Raw genomic sequence first — 21,941 nt, forward strand, 5'->3', positions numbered from 1 at the left:
TGGTGGCTTGACCAGTGATGGTTAGACCAGTGATGGCTCGACCAGTGGTGTCTTGACCAGTGATGGTTAGACCAGTGATGGCTAGACCAGTGGTGGTTTGACCAGTGATGGCTAGACCAGTGGTGGCTTGACCAGTGATGGTTAGACCAGTGATGGCTAAACCAGTAATGGCTAGACCAGTGATGGTTTGACCAGTGATGGCTAGACCAGTGATGGTTTGACCAGTGCTGGCTCGACCAGTGGTGGCTTGACCAGTGATGGTTAGACCAGTGATGGCTACACCAGTAATGGCTAGACCAGTGATGGTTTGACCAGTAATGGCTAGACCAGTGATGGTTTGACCAGTGGTGGCTCGACCAGAGGTGTCTTGACCAGTGATGGTTAGACCAGTGATGGCTAGACCAGTGATGGCTAGACCAGTGGTGGTTTGACCAGTGAGGGTTAGACCAGTGATGGCTAGACCAGTAATGGCTAGACCAGTGATGGTTAGACCAGTAATGGCTAGACCAGTAATGGCTAGACCAGTGGTGGTTTGACCAGTGATGGCTAGACCAGTGGTGGCTTGACCAGTGATGGCTAGACCAGTGATGGCTAGACCAGTAATGGCTAGACCAGTGATGGCTAGACCAGTGGTGGTTTGACCAGTGATGGCTAGACCAGTGGTGGCTTGACCAGTGATGGTTAGACCAGTGATGGCTAAACAAGTAATGGCTAGACCAGTGATGGTTTGACCAGTGATGGCTAGACCAGTGATGGTTTGACCAGTGCTGGCTCGACCAGTGGTGGCTAGACCAGTGATGGCTAGACCAGTAATGGCTAGACCAGTGATGGTTTGACCAGTGATGGCTAGACCAGTGATGGTTTGACCAGTGGTGGCTCGACCAGTGGTGGCTAGACCAGTCAAGGAGTACCTTGACGACTATGTCACACAAGTCAAGGAGTACCTTGACGACTATGTCACACAAGTCAAGGAGTACCTTGACGACTATGTCACACAAGTCAAGGAGTACCTTGACGACTATGTCACACAAGTCAAGGAGTACCTTGACGACTATGTCACACAAGTCAAGGAGTACCTTGACGACTATGTCACACAAGTCAAGGAGTTCCTTGACGACTATGTCACACAAGTCAAGGAGTTCCTTGACGACTGTCACACAAGTCAAGGAGTACCTTGACGACTATGTCACACAAGTCAAGGAGTACCTTGACGACTATGTCACACAAGTCAAGGAGTACCTTGACGACTATGTCACACAAGTCAAGGAGTTCCTTGACGACTATGTCACACAAGTCAAGGAGTTCCTTGACGACTATGTCACACAAGTCAAGGAGTACCTTGACGACTATGTCACACAAGTCAAGGAGTACCTTGACGACTATGTCACACAAGTCAAGGAGTACCTTGACGACTATGTCACACAAGTCAAGGAGTTCCTTGACGACTATGTCACACAAGTCAAGGATTTCCTTGACGACTATGTCACACAAGTCAAGGAGTACCTTGACGACTATGTCACACAAGTCAAGGAGTTCCTTGACGACTATGTCACACAAGTCAAGGAGTTCCTTGACGACTATGTCACACAAGTCAAGGAGTACCTTGACGACTATGTCACACAAGTCAAGGAGTTCCTTGACGACTATGTCACACAAGTCAAGGAGTACCTTGACGACTATGTCACACAAGTCAAGGAGTACCTTGACGACTATGTCACACAAGTCAAGGAGTACCTTGACGACTATGTCACACAAGTCAAGGAGTACCTTGACGACTATGTCACACAAGTCAAGGAGTACCTTGACGACTATGTCACACAAGTCAAGGAGTTCCTTGACGACTATGTCACACAAGTCAAGGAGTACCTTGACGACTATATCACACAAGTCAAAGAGTACCTTGACGACTGTATCACACAGGTTAAGGAACTCCCGAATAGGGATGAATTCGTATTGAGTGCTTCAAACGAACGCGTTAGTAACCAAAGAGAGTGAGGACGATGTTGGGGTGTGAGATTTGCACTAATGAACCACGGGATGATCTAGGAGCACGCTGCTTGTTAGTGAGAAACCGCTCATTACGTAGTGGTCGCTGCCACAGTGTACTCCGACGCTAGGGACGGCCTAAGTCGACAAGCAGAAATACAACAGTGTCAGGGCAAAATAAAACACAAGATTCTGGAAGCAGCAACTGTTTGAGGAATTAAACATATGCAACACCTGGTAGCAGTAATGGTGTACAATACCGCCAAGATGATGAATAAGAAATGTTCAATATCTGGGAATCTTTATTATGTAGACGTTTCGCCAAAAAGTGGCTTTATTGTTTTGATGATCACTAATTGGCGAAACATCTATATAGTAAAGATGCCCAGATGTTGCACATGTGTCCATTTTATCATTTTGTCGGTACTGTATACCACTGATACTCAACACTTTGGTATTTTTATTGTAAAGACGTTTCGAAAGCCAGTGGCTTTATTAATTCAAAACAGAGATGATTTAGTTCTGCAAGGCTGATAGACTGATTATCTCATCTTCTACTCTGCTGTCTCCGAATACCATCTCTGTATTGAATTGGGAAAAAGAAACGCGGGCAGCAAAACCCCTTCAATTAAAGATACCCGGGTATTGTACATGTGTTTAATTTCTCATCTTGTCGGTATTGTGTACCATTATTGTAATGATACACTCACTGTTTATCAGACACTAAAAAAATAAATGGATTCTCACACTGGCAGTTCACATTGGTTATGGTCTGCATAAAACAACGTTGTCTTTGTGCCTGGCAGCTGTGTTTCCTGACCCAACACATCCCTACCTGATGTGATGATCAATAAGACGTGTGTGCAAATTCTGGTTAATTCATCTCATCATGTCAGTATTGAATACCACTGATATACGCTTCATATGTTGTTTATCCTGTCTCTCTCTTCCCCATGTCCTCACTTGTGACCTCACTTGTGACCTCACTTGTGATCTCACTTGTGATCTCACTTGTGATCTCACTTGTGATCTCACTTGTGATCTCACTTGTGACCTCACTTGTGACCTCACTTGTGGTCTCACTTGTGATCTCACTTGTGATCTCACTTGTGACCTCACTTGTGACCTCACTTGTGACCTCACTTGTGACCTCACTTGTGACCTCACTTGTGACCTTCACTTGTGACCTCACTAGTGACCTCTCCCGAGCATGGCCTAAGGGTGCTCTTTTGTCGTATATCAGTGTTTTTTTGAATACATGATCAAGTCCAGTCGTAGGCGAAACGTCGTAGTAAAGGTTTTACCACTACTCCAATGGTGTTAGAAACAATCAGTCAGTGGACAACCAATGCTTAAAACTCTTCCTTTTCCAGTGTGTTTACGTTCGTCAATTTCTTAGCGGTCTAAGGTTTTAAAAGCCCAACATCAATGAATCTTAGCTACTTTGGCTTAGGTTCCCTTGATTCAACTCACATTTTTCAAAATTTAAGCATAGTTAATCGCCAATAACCAAACTGCATCAACGGGAGGGAAACGTCTGGCAGCGGCACGTACAGGGAAGTCTCTTAATTCGTTGGAAACTATACTTTCGTTATGTTCCATTCGAGGACAGGTTGCTTATTACGTATAAAAATGAAAGAAAAGTGGAAAAAATACGTTTTGAAAGTTTCACTATTGTGAGATTTGAGAATAAAAAAAACTCGAATCCAGTGGTTCCCATCTAGGGGGTCGCGGCCCACCGAGAACCATTTAGTTATTTCATGGGTTAGCAAGACTTCCCATAAGTGTTGCTCCTCCACTCATTTTCTATTTTCTTTTTTTTTTTAGGTTGAAAAACTGTCCTTGCAATCTGGAACCTCCAATCCACCCTCTTTTGCAACCCAATCCATCCCCCCTTGCCACCCAATCTATTTCCCCTCCCCCTCCCCCTAACCAGGAGGTGTCCAAGGTCCGGATGAGCGAAATGCCACTCACCTGTCTGTTGAAGCCCCGCATTTAAATTGTTCCATTTGAATATATCATAAGATCTGAACCTGCAACAAAAGAACTTCCACAGAGACGAGATGTGTTCATATTTAAGCAACTTTCACCGACTCGGGTTTCAATCTTGTATTAAATGTATCCGAATCTAATTACATTACAGACTTGTGTGTGTCTCATACTTCCTCTCTGCTCGCAAAGTGTTGTAAGATAATCATGCAGCAAAACTTACATTTGTCATTTTTGTGTAAATTACTAATAAGTCTATACACAGATAACCGGCACATATATGAATGAAACTTACGACGACGTTTCGCTCCGCCTTGGGCCATTTACCAGTCACAGTAGTTAATGTAGAGTGAGGCGCTGGGGCCACCACTCTGGGAAGCTTTATTACAGAAAAGTCTCGCCAGTCAATGGCTTCATCAGTCCAATACGGAGAAGAACGGTGGAAGATGAGGAATTTGGTGGCTCGTGGCCTGGTGGCAAAAGCTGTTGCTTCACATGGCGAGGGTCAGGGTTCGATTCCAGGCAAGGATAAAAAAATTGGGCGTGTTTCCTTACACCGGTTGTCTATGTTCCCCATCAGTAAAATGGGTACCTGGGTGTGGGTCGCATCCTGGGACAAAACTGACCTGATTTGCCCAAAAGGTTAAGCATAACAAGCGGCTTTCTATACAGTAGTATGTAATTGATTTTTTTTTATTCGCCGGTACTCTCCCGGCCCGGGTCTTTTCCAAGGAGTGGTGACCCGGCCTTGGCTCCCTATCTGGGGAGTGTCTCGAGACCTAAGTCTCCCATGGGAGGAGGTACAAGTAGCCCGGTGGTCTGGTGGCTAAAGCTCCCGCTTCACACACGGAGGGCCCGGGTTCGATTCCCGGCGGGTGGAAATTCTGACACGTTTCCTTACACCTGTTGTCCTGTTCACCTAGCAGCAAATAGGTACCTGGGTGTTAGTCGACTGGTGTGGGTCGCATCCTGGGGGACAAGATTAAGGACCCCAATGGAAATAAGTTAGACAGTCCTCGATGACGCACTGACTTTCTTGGGTTATCCTGGGTGGCTAACCCTCCGGGGTTAAAAATCCGAACAAAATCTTATCTTATCTCTCTCATCTTTGGGATCAACTGTCCCCAGACCTAGCCACAGTCCCCGCCCTCACGGGGCTCGTAGGGAGAAGTTAGGCCTCTGGTCTGCCATCTGCCCCGCCCCAAAGGGGCTCGTGGAGATGGCAGTCTTATGAGCTGCAGGTGATAGCAAGCTCAGGCCTTATATGTTACTGATGTCAGCTAGGACTGTATACCTTGTGCATGTACTTGTAGAAATAAAGATATTATTTTATTATATATTATTATTATTATTATTATTATTATTATTATTATTATTATTATTATTATTATTATTATTATTATAGGTAATCAGTCCTCAGACTCATCATCATCCACTGTTCTTCTCTGTGTAGGACTGAAGAAGTCACGGGCTGGCGAAACGTCTCAATAATAAAGATTACAAAACCGTAGGCAGGAGAGGTGCAGCAGTCGCAGGTGGTGTCATATTTGTCCAATGTGGAAGTAGGTCGTGCCCAAGGGTTAGGCAAGCGAAGAATTCCCAAGTATTAAGATCCCAAGAAGTTGCAGTGTCTGACAGGATTGTAGATGAATGGTTCAGAGAACTTCCACATTGAACAAATGTGACACCACCTACGACTGCTGCACCTCTCCTGCCAACGGTATATAAGCTACTTCTCCGCACATATGCCGTATTCTATTCAAGATTGATGGGCTGACCACATCGACTCAAGGTTGAGGGACTGATTACCTCATTCTCCTCCTGTTCTGCACGTTTCTCCTTTGTATGGACTGATGAAGCCACTGTGTGGCGAAACGTTTCCTCAATAAAGATACCCAAGAGTTACACATGTGTCTAATTTATCAACGTGTCGGTTCTCTGAGCCATTCATCTACAATACCAACTGGCTACCGGACTATCTTATCACCTTAGTGTATATCGTTCTATCTAACCATCTTACATGACTATTGTACTATCATACCAGGTTACTGACTATTGTACTATCTTAGTCTTACTGTCCGACTATCATAGCATTGTACTATCTTATTGTGTATGTTATCATCTATGCTATTACCTAATTACTTATGCTTCTCTCTCTCTCTCTCTCTCTCTCTCTCTCTCTCTCTCTCTCTCTCTCTCTCTCTCTCTCTCTCTCTCTCTCTCTCTCTCTCTCTCTCTCTCTCGCACGCGCGCGCGCGCATTATGTTGTAAATTCCTTTCCCATTACGATGTTCTGAACCTACTCCCTTCATCCATGGTCACCCATCTAGCGTGTGACCATATATGGTCACCCATCTAACGTTGTGACCATCCATGGTCACCCATCCAGTTTGTGACCATCCACGTACAAGATGGATTCATCATACCAGCACCACTACACATGACATTACACAATAACTCAGTCATGGACGAGTTGCATGACTCCTTCAGCGTGCTGGAAGATGTTCTCAAATTATGTTCTCAAATTACGAGATGTTTTATCCTAGTCGCTCACCTTATCAGATGAAAAGACAAAGTAATATTACTCTCTTGATGGTTCTGGAGTCATGCAATAACGTCTGTTTCCCTGTGTTACTTGAGGTTCTTGACACACTAAAATCCACAACACGACATCTTTAAAAGAAAATAGCCTGTCTGTGTGTCTAGCGGCGGCTCCCGAGAGGCTTTTTCAGGTCATCTCGAGTTAACTTTTTTTTTCGTTTTGTTAATGTCTCTTCGACGCTGAATGCGCCAGTAATCCATTTCTCGACCCAAACAGCTGAGAAATGTCCTTCCTCGTGTAAGGTTTCTTGTAGTTTATGACTTATGACGTAAAATGAATTATGTACATGGGTTGGACTTCGAGTAATACACTTGATAGTGTTTTGATTATAGATGCATTGTTTTAATTGTAAATTTGTCAAGGAAACAGCGAATTGTTATTGATAGATTAGAGATTTTGCCATCGAAGTGGCTACTTTATTGTGCATTCGATATCCATCTTGTGGGCGGTAGTGCAAGAGCATATGGATACACAAAAGGCCTAGTTCCTAGGCCCCAAAAGGATTAACAGGAGTACATTTAGATTTTTATTTACAGTTCACTTTATCTGTTACAAGCAAATTTAGGAAATTTGCTTAATATATCTTGTATCTTATTTTCATTAATAAGATTTCTTGACATGTCACATTGGTTATTATCCTATCTGTTCTCTATATTCTTCAATAAATGGACAATGTAAGCACATAGCGTTCAAGGTAGTAACCATAGGGCTGGCCACATACTTTGTATTTAATTTGATCATCAACAGTGTCTCTGTCAAATTGCCAGAAGTACTTGTAACCAAGCCTAAGCCTGGCCACTACAACATCAGTTAGTCTGTTCACATTGCTAGTTACTCCATAAACGTACTTATCTACGTTCATGTTATGATAGTGGGTTATGGATTTAGTAAGGCTTCTAACTGCATTTCTATAACATTCAGTTTAATTATTCACTTCTCTTCTAATATTATTCCCAATACTAGACATAGATACACCAAAGTTATATTTCACATTCTCCTTTTTGGCTAACATATCAACTTTATTATGAGAGCGTAATCCAGTGTGTGATGAAATCCATAATAATTGTACATTAATTCTTTTTTTCCCCGGATTTTTGAGTGTCTGTACCTGGCATTATGTGAGCCACGAACTTTCAGTGATGACATAGAATCAGTAATAATTACAGAGTCAAGCTCAGTGCCATAAGTTAGCTGTAGTGCCGTTAGGATGAAAACAATTCAGTTTGCGGTGTAGACGTCCAGTTGTTAATTCTTATGCCTAACTCAACAAAGTTCCTATCGTTCTTTACTAGGGGAGGTGGCAACGAGAGCAGATGCAGTCCTGCCAGTAGACTCCTGCTTAGATCCACCAGTGTATATAACTTGTTATCAATTAATACTATTAGTAAGGCGATAAATTTCTTGAGCAGTTGCTTTTACAAGTGACTTAAGGAAGGGATTATTAGTGATGAGCTTCTTGGGAGGAGCTTGTAGGTTTGTACTACTAAATAAACACATCTTCCATGGAGTAGTGAAATGCTCTTGTTATCTATAGTAATACAGTTCGTGCAAATTATATAATTTAATATAACTGCATATTTTCACAACCCATTTAGATCTATGTGTATTTCTAAATATTTAGTAAGATTCATAGTGACAGTGTCTGGTCCATATCTTAACGTTCTAATACCAAGTAAAGTGTTAATCTCACTAAAACTATCACTGATATTAAATACACCAAGTTCCTTCCCCTTATTAAGAACCTTGGGTAGATTTAGGACAGCCAAGAATAATTCTGAAGGCTTCATTCTGCATTAACTCCAAGGGTGGGAGAGAATTTTCCTTAGCTAATATCAGCATGGGTGTAACATAATCAACAACCTAACGTAGGCTATGTACATCATTCTCAGATCAGTAGCTTCACGTGTGCTAACAGGGATGGCTAGTTCCTCCGCAACTAGTGTGTGATGGCATTCTGGTGTCACCAGAATCATTTGCAGGGGGTTGATCTCTCCCACACTTTGCAGAGGTGTAGTCACAGGTATGGCTGTGGTAGGCTGGGTGGCCTCACACACTGTTGTCATTAACGGACTGTTATCTGATTTACATTGAAGCTTGCTTGGGGTACATTTACAGTCCTTATGCCAAACTGTAACCTCAACTTCTTTACAATCAATACATTTAAATTTCTGATTGTCAAGCTCCACTGTACAATTAGGTCAGCTGAAAATTGGCAATAATGGTGACGCATTCGGAATGTTATATTTTCTTTATCTTTTAAACCATTGAAGAACCGGTTTTAATGTTTTGCGAATACAACGCAAATCGTTCTGCTGGTATGTTATCTCTTTGTAACCATAATGTAGTTCTAACCCTCCTCCACTATACCTCTCTCTCTCTATGTCTGTCTCTGTCTGTCTGTCTGTCTGTCTGTCTGTCTGTCTGTCTGTCTCTCTCTCTCTCTCTCTCTCTCTCTCTCTCTCTCTCTCTCTCTCTCTCTCTCTCTCTCTCTATCTCTCTCTCTCTCTCTCTCTGTATCTCTCTGTATCTCTCTGACTGTGTATTTTTTTTTTTACACAGGGTTTGACAAGGTTAAGGATCCCTAGCTTTATTGACAGCTATTTACAGGTTAAGGATTCCTAACTTTATTGGCAAGCTAAGAGCTGTTACCTAAATCAGCTCATTTGAAAGCATTTTTATTCTTATGAGACATACAAGTAGGGAACAGGATGAAGTTGGAGCCATCTGTGGGCCAGCATTTTCATTTCATCAACTGACTTTATCTCGTTGACATCATTATGCTGTACGAATGTGTTCCATACACGAGTCATCCTGGGTATATATGATCTCAGATGGAGTGATGTTCTGGAGAAGGGTGCAGCCAGAGTGAAGTTGCTGCTTTCTGCCCGTCTTGTGGCATAAAAGCTTGTTTCACGCTGTCCTCGAAGTGGATCTAAGTGTGGTACTTTGACAATATTGGCCTTGTATATAACAGTAAGGCCACCCACATCCCTCCTGTGTTGAAGGCTCTGCTGAAATGACAGATCTATCCAGGATGGGGTCCAAGCGAGAGATGAGACGTCTTGCTCTGTTCTCTACTCTGTCAAGCAGTCGTAGATGAGAGAGGGGGGGGCAGGCAACCCAAGAAAGAGGAGCATACTCAAGGTGTGAGTGTACTTGTGCCTCGTACAGAATCTTGCAACCCCTACTGTCAAGTAGATGCGAGATACGGCAAAGTGCTGTAAGATTCCTGGCTGCCTTGTTTGCAAGACTTATAACATGGTTCTTCATGGTTAGTTTGGAGTCAAATTTCACCCCAAGGATATCAACTTCTTCTCCAGGTGCCAACACCCTCCCATTCATCCTTACTACTGCACCAGCATGGTGCCTAGAGACGATCATCATTTGCGTTTTCTCAGGTGCAAATGTTACTTGCCATCTATTTCTCCAAGCTGATATAGCTCTCAACTGGTGATTGATGTAGCTTAGAGCAGCTGGCATTTCTTCTCTTGGATAAGTGAATGTCAGTGTACAGTCGTCTGCATATGCATGTGATTCTGGGATGAGATGAAGAAGGTCGTTGAAGTAGACATTCCATAACAATGGTCCCAGCACGCTTCCTTGTGGAACACTTGCCCCAATGGGATGTCTTGCTGATTCCGCTCCATTGAGAACTACACTTAGAGATCTATCATGAAGGTAATCACAGAGGAGACATAGTGTAGATCCTGCAATTCCCAGTGCTTGAAGTTTTGCTAAGAGGCCCTGGTGCCACACCCGGTCGAAAGCGCCAGCAATGTCCAGTGCTACCACACAGCTGACTTTGAATTCATCCAGTGACTGGTGCCACTTAGTGGAGAGGTTTAACAACAGATCAGCAGCAGAGTAACCTTTCTTGAAGCCATATTGACGACCACAAAGTAGTGAGTGATAGTCAAAAAACCCTGTCATTTGTCTTGAGATTATTGTCTCAAGGATCTTACCAGTGATTGACAGGAGTGACACTGGTCTGTAGTTGCTGATTTCTGCTCTGCTCTTCTTTTTGTGAACAGGGACTACATTTGCCTCTTTCCATAGAGAGAGCCATTTGCACTGTACTAGGCAGTGCTGAAAGATGCGAGTTAGAGGTGCTGCTAGCTGGTCTGCACATCTTCTCAACAATCTTGGGCTCAACTTGTCTGGGCCCACAGCCTTTTCTTGGTCAAGCGATTTAAGAAGGAAATGCACTTCCTCCTGCCTTATTGTCACCACTGACAGTTTTGACACATTTCTTGCAGCTAGCCAAGGAGGGTCCCTTGCTGGATCAGGAACTTGCATTTTGGTAGCAATGTGTTCAGCAAAGAGGTCCGCCTTCTCTTGACTACTAGTAGAGGTGGTCCCATCCTGTCGATTTAGAGGTGGAATGAGTTCATCAGGCAGATAACCTTGTCTGTCCTTGACCAGGGACCACCAGGTTTTGGAGCCTACCCTACCTGATGCTAGCTTTCTTTTAGTGTCCACCTCCCATTTAGCAATGGCCCACTTTTGAACGTCACCCATATGCCTACAGGCTTGTCTGTGCAAGTTCCTGTTATAGGTGGTAGGATGTCTCTTATACCTTCGCCATGCTTTGTACTTAGCAGTAGCAGCCTCTCTACAACGAAAGCCAAACCATGGCTGATCTGTAGGCTTCGTCACATATTGCCAGTGAGGAATGTGTTCTTGTTGTAGATTAAGGATGTGTCCAGTGAAGGCTTTCACTTGGTTGTCAACATCCCCTTGGAGAAGAGCATTCCAATCGGTGGTAGCGAGCTCAGAGCGAAGGGCTGGCCAATTACCTCTTTCCCATAGCCAGGTTGTGCGTGTGGACTCCTCACCTCGTTCTGTTGGGATCTTAAGTGTCGTAAAAACAGCCTTGTGGTCAGACGATCCAACATAGCTGAGGGGTTGACAAGTGACTATGCCTTCTGCCAGATCACTCACTACTGGGTCAAGGGAGGAGCCAGAGATGTGAGTAGGGAAATCAACAAAGTTTCTCATGTCAAACACTGCAAGAAGGTCATCAAAGTTCCTCTGTATAAGGTGCTGGTTGAGGTCATCAACAATTATGATATGTTGGCAGTTGTGTTGTAGCAGAAGGGAGTCAATATTTTCCATTAGGAAGTTGATGGGTCTGCATGTTGCCACTGAGGTCTGTACATTGCACATGCTAGTACAGAGGTACTAGTGTTTATACAGAGCTTGAAGAACATTATTTCAAGATGTGTAGGGGTGGCAACATCAATGTGCTGGGCATGAACACTTTTAGAGAAGCACACAGCAACACCTCCTCTTTGCCCTTGCCTGTCTCTTCTCATCCATGAGGTGTAGCCAACAATTCTTGCAAAATTTTCTGGAGTCCTGTCATCCAAAAATGTTTCAGCAACAGCTATCATGTCGGGACGTCGAGTGTTCACAAAACTATGTGTGTGAGCTCTCCAACATTAGTAATGAAACCTCTAATGTTGGCCGACAGGATGCTGATAGACTGGCTTCTGATGATGATATGGTCAGCTTGAGGTGGTGGGTGTGTAGGGCATGTAAGGCAGCTCTCCTTACTTACTCTGTCTCCCTACGATCCCCGTTGGGGAGGGGAACCTTTACCAGCGTTGTCATCGCCTTGACTTACACGATGAGCTACGCAAATCGTGTAAAGATCAAACCAAGAAATGGTACCGTTGATGATTCAACAAAGATTGCTCTTGCAACTGTTGTTCAGGGAGTACTGGAAGTAAAATTCAACACCATATTGTCACTGAAAGAAGCATTCATTGTTGTGTGTCACGATGATGCTGAAGCAGAGAAGCTACTCACTACAGAAGCCATCACTACTCTTACTACTCAAGGGTTTACTGTTACGTCATCTCCTGCCCTCAAGGCAAGGAAATCAGTATTCCTAAAAAACTGGACAAGATTCTGACGTCTCAAACACCTGCTGAACTCAAGTCATCCATCGAGACGCAAAATACTTGGGCTACTGTTGACAGCATTACAAAAATCCCAAATGCAACGTCCATGATCAAGGTCACCTTCACCGACGTGAACATGGCTGCCACTGCACTGAACGAAGGTCTTGCTGTCTACTACTACTACATCAGCCCTACCTACATTGAAGCAGAGAGATATCACTACATCCAACATTGCTGGAACTGTTATTCATACCATCACACCACCAAAGCATGTCCAGTAAAAGACAAGAAGTTCTGCACTACATGTGGTAGTGAGGGACACGCCTTCAGTTCCTGCACCGCTGCTGCTCCAACACAATCAGCGTGCTTAAACTGCAAGAGTAATGATCACCATACACTGGCAGCAAAATGTCCTACAAGAAAGGATATTATGAAGAAAACACAAGATGCAGCAAAGAAAAAACCTACTAGCAACACTCCAACGTATGCAGCAATTGCAAAAATACAAGCAGACACTACAAAATTACTTCAAGCATCTACTCAGCCCGCCTCCACCACCACCACTACCATCACTCCTCCAACATGTGACGTAACGAAGATTCACTACTGTCTACTATACGCTCATATGCAAAACATGGCTGTACCTGGATCATTTAACTCTACCATCAACGAGTTATTTGCATTAAATAACATGCCTTCATTTACATTTCCAGCATCTCCACCTTCTGAAGAAATTCTCAAATTCACCAAAAACTTAATCGCCAACTCTTCTGCAGAAGTTCCATCAACACCACCAACTAGTGACGTCAATCCAACAACGACCAATGAGAAGCCTCCACCGCCACCACCTCTCACTGAATCCAACCAATCAGAAGCCTTACCACCAGAAACATCTTCTAATTCGTCTACTGAAGTTGAAAACGAAGCAACACCACCTTCCTCTACTCCACCACCGCCTTCTCTACTTAGCTCACGTCGATTACCTGGAACACCATGGGTTAAACACAAAGGACTCATATTCTACACCACGAGGCTGTACCCTGCAAGCATGACTCGCCTAGAACTCATCCAATATCTCCAAGACAACATTGTATCGTACCAAAGCGAAGAAAGACCATTCCCTACCTACAACCAGATACTCCACCAACTCCAAACCAACGAATACTACTACAGGTCTCCCATAAGTGTGATACAACTCTCCCGAAAACAATTTACCGCACTAATAAACGGCTTAAGACCATAACCAACTCATCCTGCTTGCTGCCTTCTGACACTCCCAGCTCCTACCACTGCCTTCGCCATCCTCTCCTAGTGAGCCAAGCAATGACATCAGTCAAGCCTCTCTATCGACGTCTCCAGTACTTTTGTACCACATGTCCCAAAGTGGTTGGGCCACTTGCCTTGATTCCTCCTCTTCCCCTCCTCCCCATCCTTTTCCAGTTATTTCCATCCTTCCATATCCTTCTTCTTTCCCATCTTACGACAGATCTCGTCGTCCTCGATTCGATTCGAGGGCATGTAAGGCGCCTGCCCTTAAGAGAGGTAGGGTACTGAGGCAGCTGCAGGGATGTAGGTCTGTGGTCTTGTATAAGGCACAATACCACCTGCTGGGCTGGGATGAGAGTATCTGAGTGGGTGACGTGTAAGAGTGTTCACCAATTCAGAGATCCTGCTGGTTTGTTCTGAGAACAGGTCTCTAAACAGGTGGTCCTGTCTATCAAGTTCCTTTTTCTTCCGACACTGGTCCTCCTGATGTCCTTTCTTGTAGCAGTAATTGCACCTGGTATCTCGCAGGCAGATGTTGGCAGTGTGCCCCTTCCGGTGACAGCGAGAGCACGGCCTAGGTGCCTGGGAGGGTGGACTATGATTTGTTGCACCTCCTGTGTTTTACAGATTTGTCCTCAGGTTCTGCTGCTGGAACTGTGTTAGTGGAAGGTGAGACGACTGTAGATGTCTTCCTCCTCCACGTCCTCTTCCACGTCCTCTGCCCCGTCCTCTACCAGTTCTGACAGATGTGTCCCTGCTGTTCGTACTTTGGCACAGTAGGTGATCAGGTGAAGTGACAGTTCCCTGATTATTAACTGCACCAATCTCTGGTGGAGAAACTCCTGACTCAGAACTTGCTGATGAAGCACTGCTGCCAGATTCTGGAATAGTGTCGGCAGGTGTGCTGACAGGTGTAGGATCAGAGATGGAATGTGCACTGTCAAGTGGACTGGCAGTGGCTGAAGCATAGATGTCAGGTGTAGGAGAATTAACAGATCCAAGGCTTCCTTCGTTGCTGGGAAGAGGATGTGTTCCCTCTGTGGTGGTCAGAGGAATTGTGTTAGAATTCCCTGAGATAGTGTTTTGAACTCTGTCAGTCTGTGGGACCTTAGCGATGACAGAATTCCACCAGTTATTTACCCCTGAGTTAAGCTCAGTGTGGGACTTCCAGTCTTTGTCAATAGTGTCACCATCAGCTGAGCAGCTTACGTCACTTGATGCAGGCTTGCACTGACCTTCTACAATAGCTTGGAGGTTATCTAATGATTTGAGGAGCTCATGAAGTGCTTCCCTGTGATGGATTATCTTAGCTGCAACTTTACAACACAGCCCAAGAGGGCAGTCTTGATCTTTGGACAGAAGTCCCTGAGGTAGGACTTCTGAACCTTCCTCCTGTAGCTCTAGGCTTGTATCCACATATACCACAGGATTATGGATATCCCTCAATTTTCTGAAATTTTCAACCTGGCTGCAACAAAATTCTTCTTCTGGAATGCAATCTGTGTGGCAGTAGTTGGAACAAGTAGGTTCCTTACATCTTAGAAAAATTTTGTCCCTTGTGGTATACCCACAAACACTTACCTGGAGTTTACCTGGAGAGAGTTTCGGGGGTCAATGCCCCCGCGGCCCGGTCTGTGACCAGGCCTCCTGGTGGATCAGCGCCTGATCAACCAGGCTGTTGCTGCTGGCTGCACGCAAACCAACGTACGAGCCACAGCCAGGCTGATCAGGAACTGACTTTAGGTGCTTGTCCAGTGCCAGCTTGAAGACTGCCAGGGGCCTGTTGGTAATCCCCCTTATGTTTTCACCTGCCTTGAAAGGTGCTGTTAGAGTGCAGCAATATTCCAGCCTAGATAGAACAAGTGACCTGAAGAGTGTCATCATGGGCTTGGCCTCCCTAGTTTTGAAGGTTCTCATTATCCATCCTGTCATTTTTCTAGCAGATGCGATTGATACAATGTTATGGTCCTTGAAGGTGAGATCCTCCGACATAATCACTCCCAGGTCTTTGACGTTGGTGTTTCGCTCTATTTTGTGGCCAGAATTTGTTTTGTACTCTGATGAAGATTTAATTTCCTCATGTTTACCATATCTTAGTAATTGAAATTTCTCATCGTTGAACTTCATATTGTTTTCTGCAGCCCACTGAAAGATTTGGTTGATGTCCGCCTGGAGCCTTGCAGTGTCTGCAATGGAAGACACTGTCATGCAGATTCGGGTGTCATCTGCAAAGGAAGACACGGTGCTGTGGCTGACATCCTTGTCTATGTCGGATATGAGGATGAGGAACAAGATGGGAGCTAGTACTGTGCCTTGTGGAACAGAGTTTTTCACCGTAGCTGCCTCGGACTTTACTCTGTTGACGACTACTCTCTGTGTTCTGTTAGTGAGGAAATTATAGATCCATCGACCGACTTTTCCTGTTATTCCTTTAGCGCGCATTTTGTGCGCTATTACGCCATGGTCACACTTGTCGAAGGCTTTTGCAAAGTCTGTATATATTACATCTGCATTCTTTTTGTCTTCTAGTGCATTTAGGACCTTGTCGTAGTGATCCAGTAGTTGAGACAGACAGGAGCGACCTGTTCTAAACCCATGTTGCCCTGGGTTGTGTAACTGATGGGTTTCTAGATGGGTGGTGATCTTGCTTCTTAGGACCCTTTCAAAGATTTTTATGATATGGGATGTTAGTGCTATTGGTCTGTAGTTCTTTGCTGTTGCTTTACTGCCCCCTTTGTGGAGTGGGGCTATGTCTGTTGTTTTTAGTAACTGAGGGACGACCCCCGTGTCCATGCTCCCTCTCCATAGGATGGAAAAGGCTCGTGATAGGGGCTTCTTGCAGTTCTTGATGAACACAGAGTTCCATGAGTCTGGCCCTGGGGCAGAGTGCATGGGCATGTCATTTATCGCCTGTTCGAAGTCATTTGGCGTCAGGATAACATCGGATAGGCTTGTGTTAATCAAATTTTGTGGCTCTCTCATAAAAAATTCATTTTGATCTTCGACTCTCAGTCTGGTTAGCGGCTTGCTAAAAACTGAGTCATATTGGGACTTGAGTAGCTCACTCATTTCCTTGCTGTCATCTGTGTAGGACCCATCTTGTTTAAGTAGGGGCCCAATACTGGGCGTTGTTCTCGATTTTGATTTGGCATAGGAGAAGAAATACTTTGGGTTTCTTTCGATTTCATTTATAGCTTTTAGTTCTTCCCGCGATTCCTGACTCCTAAAGGATTCTTTTAGCTTAAGTTCGATGCTTGCTATTTCTCTGACCAGTGTCTCCCTGCGCATTTCAGATATATTGACCTCTTTTAGCCGCTCTGTTATTCTTTTCCGTCGCCTGTAAAGGGAGCGCCTGTCTCTTTCTATTTTACATCTACTCCTCCTTTTTCTTAGAGGAATAAGCCTTGTGCATACATCGAGTGCCACCGAGTTAATCTGTTCTAGGCATAAGTTTGGGTCTGTGTTCCTTAGTATATCTTCCCAGCTTATATCGGTTAGGACTTGGTTTACTTGGTCCCACTGGGACAATAGCCAGATAGCATAGATATTCTTGCTATTTTGCGATGTGAAGTCATCCCAGAGGAGGCTTGTAGGTTTGCAATGAAGTTCACAGGAGAGAGAGGGTGGGTGGTGGTATCGTGGGTGGTGGTATCGTGGGTGGGGTGGAGTATCGTGGGTGGGGGTGTTTATAGCGGGGTAGGTAGTGAGGGCAGGCAGTGGGCCGACGAGCTGGAAGTGTTGCCTTCTCACTATCACTTAATAAACACTGTTTATGCTATCCACTTTTTCAGTAAAGGAAGATGTTACAGAAATCACTATATTGCATTGTACCAGTCACGTTGTTGTAAAGCACCAGATGCTAGTACATAGCACAAAACACCTATAATATCATTAGATGCTCACTGTGAAGGCAATAGTGACGTCACTCCTGTCTCTTTGTATCTCTCTCTCTTTCTGTATCTCTCTTTCTGTATCTTTCTCTTTCTCTCTCTGTATCTCTGTACCTGGTATGCAGCAGGAATGTCTCTAAATAGGCATATTTATACACCAAAGGGAAGTTAAGTTTTAACAGATGAATCTTCCCCTCGGTGTGGCTGTGACGAACTCTAACTCAAGTCCCCTTGAGCAGATTTAAGCTATGGTGTACAAATATACCTAGCTGGATTAATCTTATTGTAGCCGAGTGTCTCTAAAGATTGTGGTGCATAAATTATGAGAATAAAAAGCAAGTTGCCAGTGTAACCTTCTCTACTTCCTTCTCCTTCCCCCTTCTGCTTATCTTCCTTCCTTCTTTTATCTCGTCTTCATCTTTGCCTCCTCTACTTCCTCCATCTATTCTTCCTATCTGTTATTTATTATGGAAAAGCTGGACGGGAATACCCTGACAGAGGAGACATCCCTAGCGAGATGCCTATGATACATTACCCCTGCTGAGTTTCCCTACACCTCTCTATAACTTCGCTGCCCCTGACACATTACCCCTACTGAGCTTCTTACACTTCTCTATAACCTCGCCGGTACCTTCACCCTCGTCTTGCCTAAAGCCTTTCCCCACTTCTACCATTACTACTGCACAACCATCATCATCACCACCACCAACAACAACAACAACCACACCAGCATTACCAGTATCATCAGCATTTCCAATATCACCAGCATTACCAGTATCACCAGCATTACCAGTACCACCAGCATTACCAGTACCACCACCACCTCCGGTACAACCTCTTCCTCCACCTCACCTCCAGTGTAATCTTCATATCTAACACCATCATCACCTCCAACTTCCCAAACACCACCAACACCGCCAACACCACCACCACTACCACCAACGCTGCCTCAACCACCACCATCACCATCAACACAACTACCACCACCTTCAACATCACCATCACCTCCATCACCATCACCACCAACGTAACCATCGCTACTACCACCATCTCCAACACCTTTAACACCTACACTACCACTATCACCACCACATCCTCAATACCATTACATCCAACCCCACCACCACCTCCAACACCTGGCACCAACACTACCTCCAACCCTAGCACCACTTCCATCACTGGAACTGCCTCCAACACCACCTGCAACACCCGGCACCACCCCAAACACAGCATCCAACACTATCTCCAACATCTGGCAACACCTCCAACACCTGGCAACACCACCACCTCCAAGACCTCCTCCAACACCTGCCACCACCTCCAACATCCCTCCAACACCACCCCAACACCTCCATCCATTTCTTGTTTTTGTCCACTATGTCTGTAAATTCTTCCATGTATGTCTTAGTTCCTTCTTTCTTGCCTTGCATCTTCATTAGTTTTTTTTTCTCTGTCTTCCTTATTCCACTTCCCCCTCTCTTCCTATTTGCCTCCCACCTTGATTTGTTTCCTAACTACCTTTTTTCCCTCCCTCCGTCTTTCCTTCCCTACCTTCATTCATCTTTCTATCCCTCTCTCCACCATTTTTTCAACCTCTCCATCCCTCCATCCCTCTCTCCATCTCTCCTTTCTTCCCTGGCTCCATCCTCCATTTCCTCTCTGAATTCATACTTTCCCTTTTGTTACCTCTATATCCATACTCCTTCCTTCTCGTCATCCTCTATCCTCCCTTTATTCTCTTTCCTTTCCCCTTCATCTTTTCCATCATTCTTCTTCCCTCCATCATTTCCTTCATCCTTCTTCCCTTCCCTTATCCTTCCATGTCCTAAACGAAACATGTTGGGAAGATGTCTTAAATGACATGGATCCAAACCAGTGCCTTGAAAGGATCAACTTCCTGGCAGCCGAAGCATGTTCTAGGCATATTCCCCTAAGAAAGAAGAAGAGCAGGAGTAGACTGGAGAGAGAAAAACGCTCCCTCTACAGAAGACGACGAAGAGTCACTGAGCTCCTCAGGAGTGCTAGAATATCTGATACACGAAAGGAGGCGCTGACCAGGGAAGTGGAAACTATCGAACTTAAGTTAAAAGACTCTTACAGGAACCAGGAGAGACAGGAGGAGCTTGAAGCTATTAGTGAAATTGAAAGAAATTCAAAATATTTCTTTTCATATGCCAAAAACAAGGCAAATACCACATCTAGTATCGGGCCCTTACTCAGACAGGATGGGACTTACACAGATGACAACAAGGAAATGAGTGAAATATTGAAATCCCAGTACGACTCTGTGTTTAGTGAACCACTAATCGGTCTGAGGATCGACGACCCAAATGATTTCTTCATGAATGAGCCTCAAAACTCCATAAATGTATGCCAGATTTCCGACATTACCCTAACTCCGATAGATTTCGAAAAAGCCATTGACAACATGCCCATGCACTCAGCCCCGGGCCCAGACTCGTGGAACTCTGTTTTCATTAAGAACTGCAAGAAACCCCTCTCGCGTGCCCTAAGTACACTATGGAGGAGGAGCTTGGACATGGGTGAAATTCCACAGTCACTTAAAACAACGGATATAGCCCCACTCCATAAAGGTGGCAGCAAAGCATTAGCTAAGAACTATAGACCAATAGCTCTGACGTCCCACATCATAAAAATCTTTGAAAGAGTGCTAAGAAGCAGAATTGCAAATCACCTGGATTCCCAGAATCTGCACAATCCAGGGCAACATGGGTTCAGGGCAGGTCGCTCCTGCCTCTCACAACTTCTGGATCACTATGATATGGCCTTGGATGCACTGGAAGAAAATCAGATGCAGATGTAATATACACAGACTTTGCAAAAGCATTTGACAAATGCGATCATGGTGTAATAGCCCATAAAATACGTGCTAAAGGAATAACTGGGAAAGTGGGGAGATGGATCTTCAACTTCCTAACAAATCAAACACAAAGAGTAGTGGTCAACAGAGTTAAATCGGAGGCTGCCATAGTGAAGAGCTCTGTTCCACAAGGCACAGTACTCACCCCCATCTTATTCCTTTTCCTCATATCAGACATAGACAGAGATATACACCACAGCACCGTATCATCCTTTGCGGATGATACTAGGATCTGCATGAGGCTGTCATCTGCTGAGGACGCGGTTAACCTCCAAGAAGATATAAACAAAGTTTTCCAGTGGGCAACGGTGAACAATATGATGTTCAATGAGGACAAATTCCAACTACTCCGTTATGGAAAACTGGAGGAGATAATAACTAGAACAGAGTATACTACAGACTCTGGCCATACGATAGAGCGGAAAAATAATGTAAGGGACCTGGGAGTAGTAATGTCTGAGGATCTCACTTTCAAGGATCACAACAGTGCCACGATCGCACGTGCAAAGAAAATGATAGGATGGATAATGAGAACGTTCAAAACGAGAGATGCCAAGCCAATGATGATCCTTTTCAAATCACTTGTTCTCTCTAGGCTGGAATACTGCTGTACATTAACATCTCCATTCAAAGCAGGTGAAATCGCAGATCTAGAGAGTGCACAGAGATCCTTTACTGCACGTATAAGTTCTCTCAAGCACCTTAACTACTGGGAACGCTTGGAAGCACTTGACTTGTACTCGTTGGAACGCAGGAGGGAGAGATATATCATAATCTACACTTGGAAAATCTTGGAAGGAATGGTCCCAAATCTGCACACAGAAATCACTCCCTACGAAAGTAAAAGACTGGGCAGGCGATGCAAAATGCCCCCAATAAAAAGTTGGGGCGCTATCGTTACACTAAGGGAAAACACCATAAGTGTCCGGGGCCCAAGACTGTTCAAAAGTCTCCCATCAAGCATTAGGGGAATTGCCAATAAACCCCTGGCTGCCTTCAAGAGAGAGCTGGACAGATACCTAAAGTCAGTGCCGGATCAGCCGGGTTGTGGCTCCTACGTTAGACTGCGTGCGGCCAGCAGTAACAGCCTGGTTGATCAGGCCCTGATTCATTGGGAGGCCTGGTCATGGACCGGGCCGCGGGGGCGTTGATCCCCGGAATAACCTCCAAGTAACCTCCAGGTAACCCTCTCAACCCTTCCTTCCCTCCTCCCCTCTCCCCAGCCCTCCTACCCTCCCTGCCATCAAAGCAACAGTCAGTGCCAGCGTCGCCCACCACAACCCACGTCAATGGTCGGCGTAACAATCACATTAAGTTAGCTGTAACCAGCCTCTCCTTCCCTGTCTCCCCTCTAACCAGGCATCCCACACCGCCACTCCTCGTAACAATTACGTCACGCGTGGTGGCGCTATGTTGAGTGG

The sequence above is a fragment of the Cherax quadricarinatus genome, chromosome 16, assembly GCF_038502225.1.
Source record: "Cherax quadricarinatus isolate ZL_2023a chromosome 16, ASM3850222v1, whole genome shotgun sequence".
Taxonomy (NCBI): Eukaryota; Metazoa; Arthropoda; class Malacostraca; order Decapoda; family Parastacidae; genus Cherax; species Cherax quadricarinatus.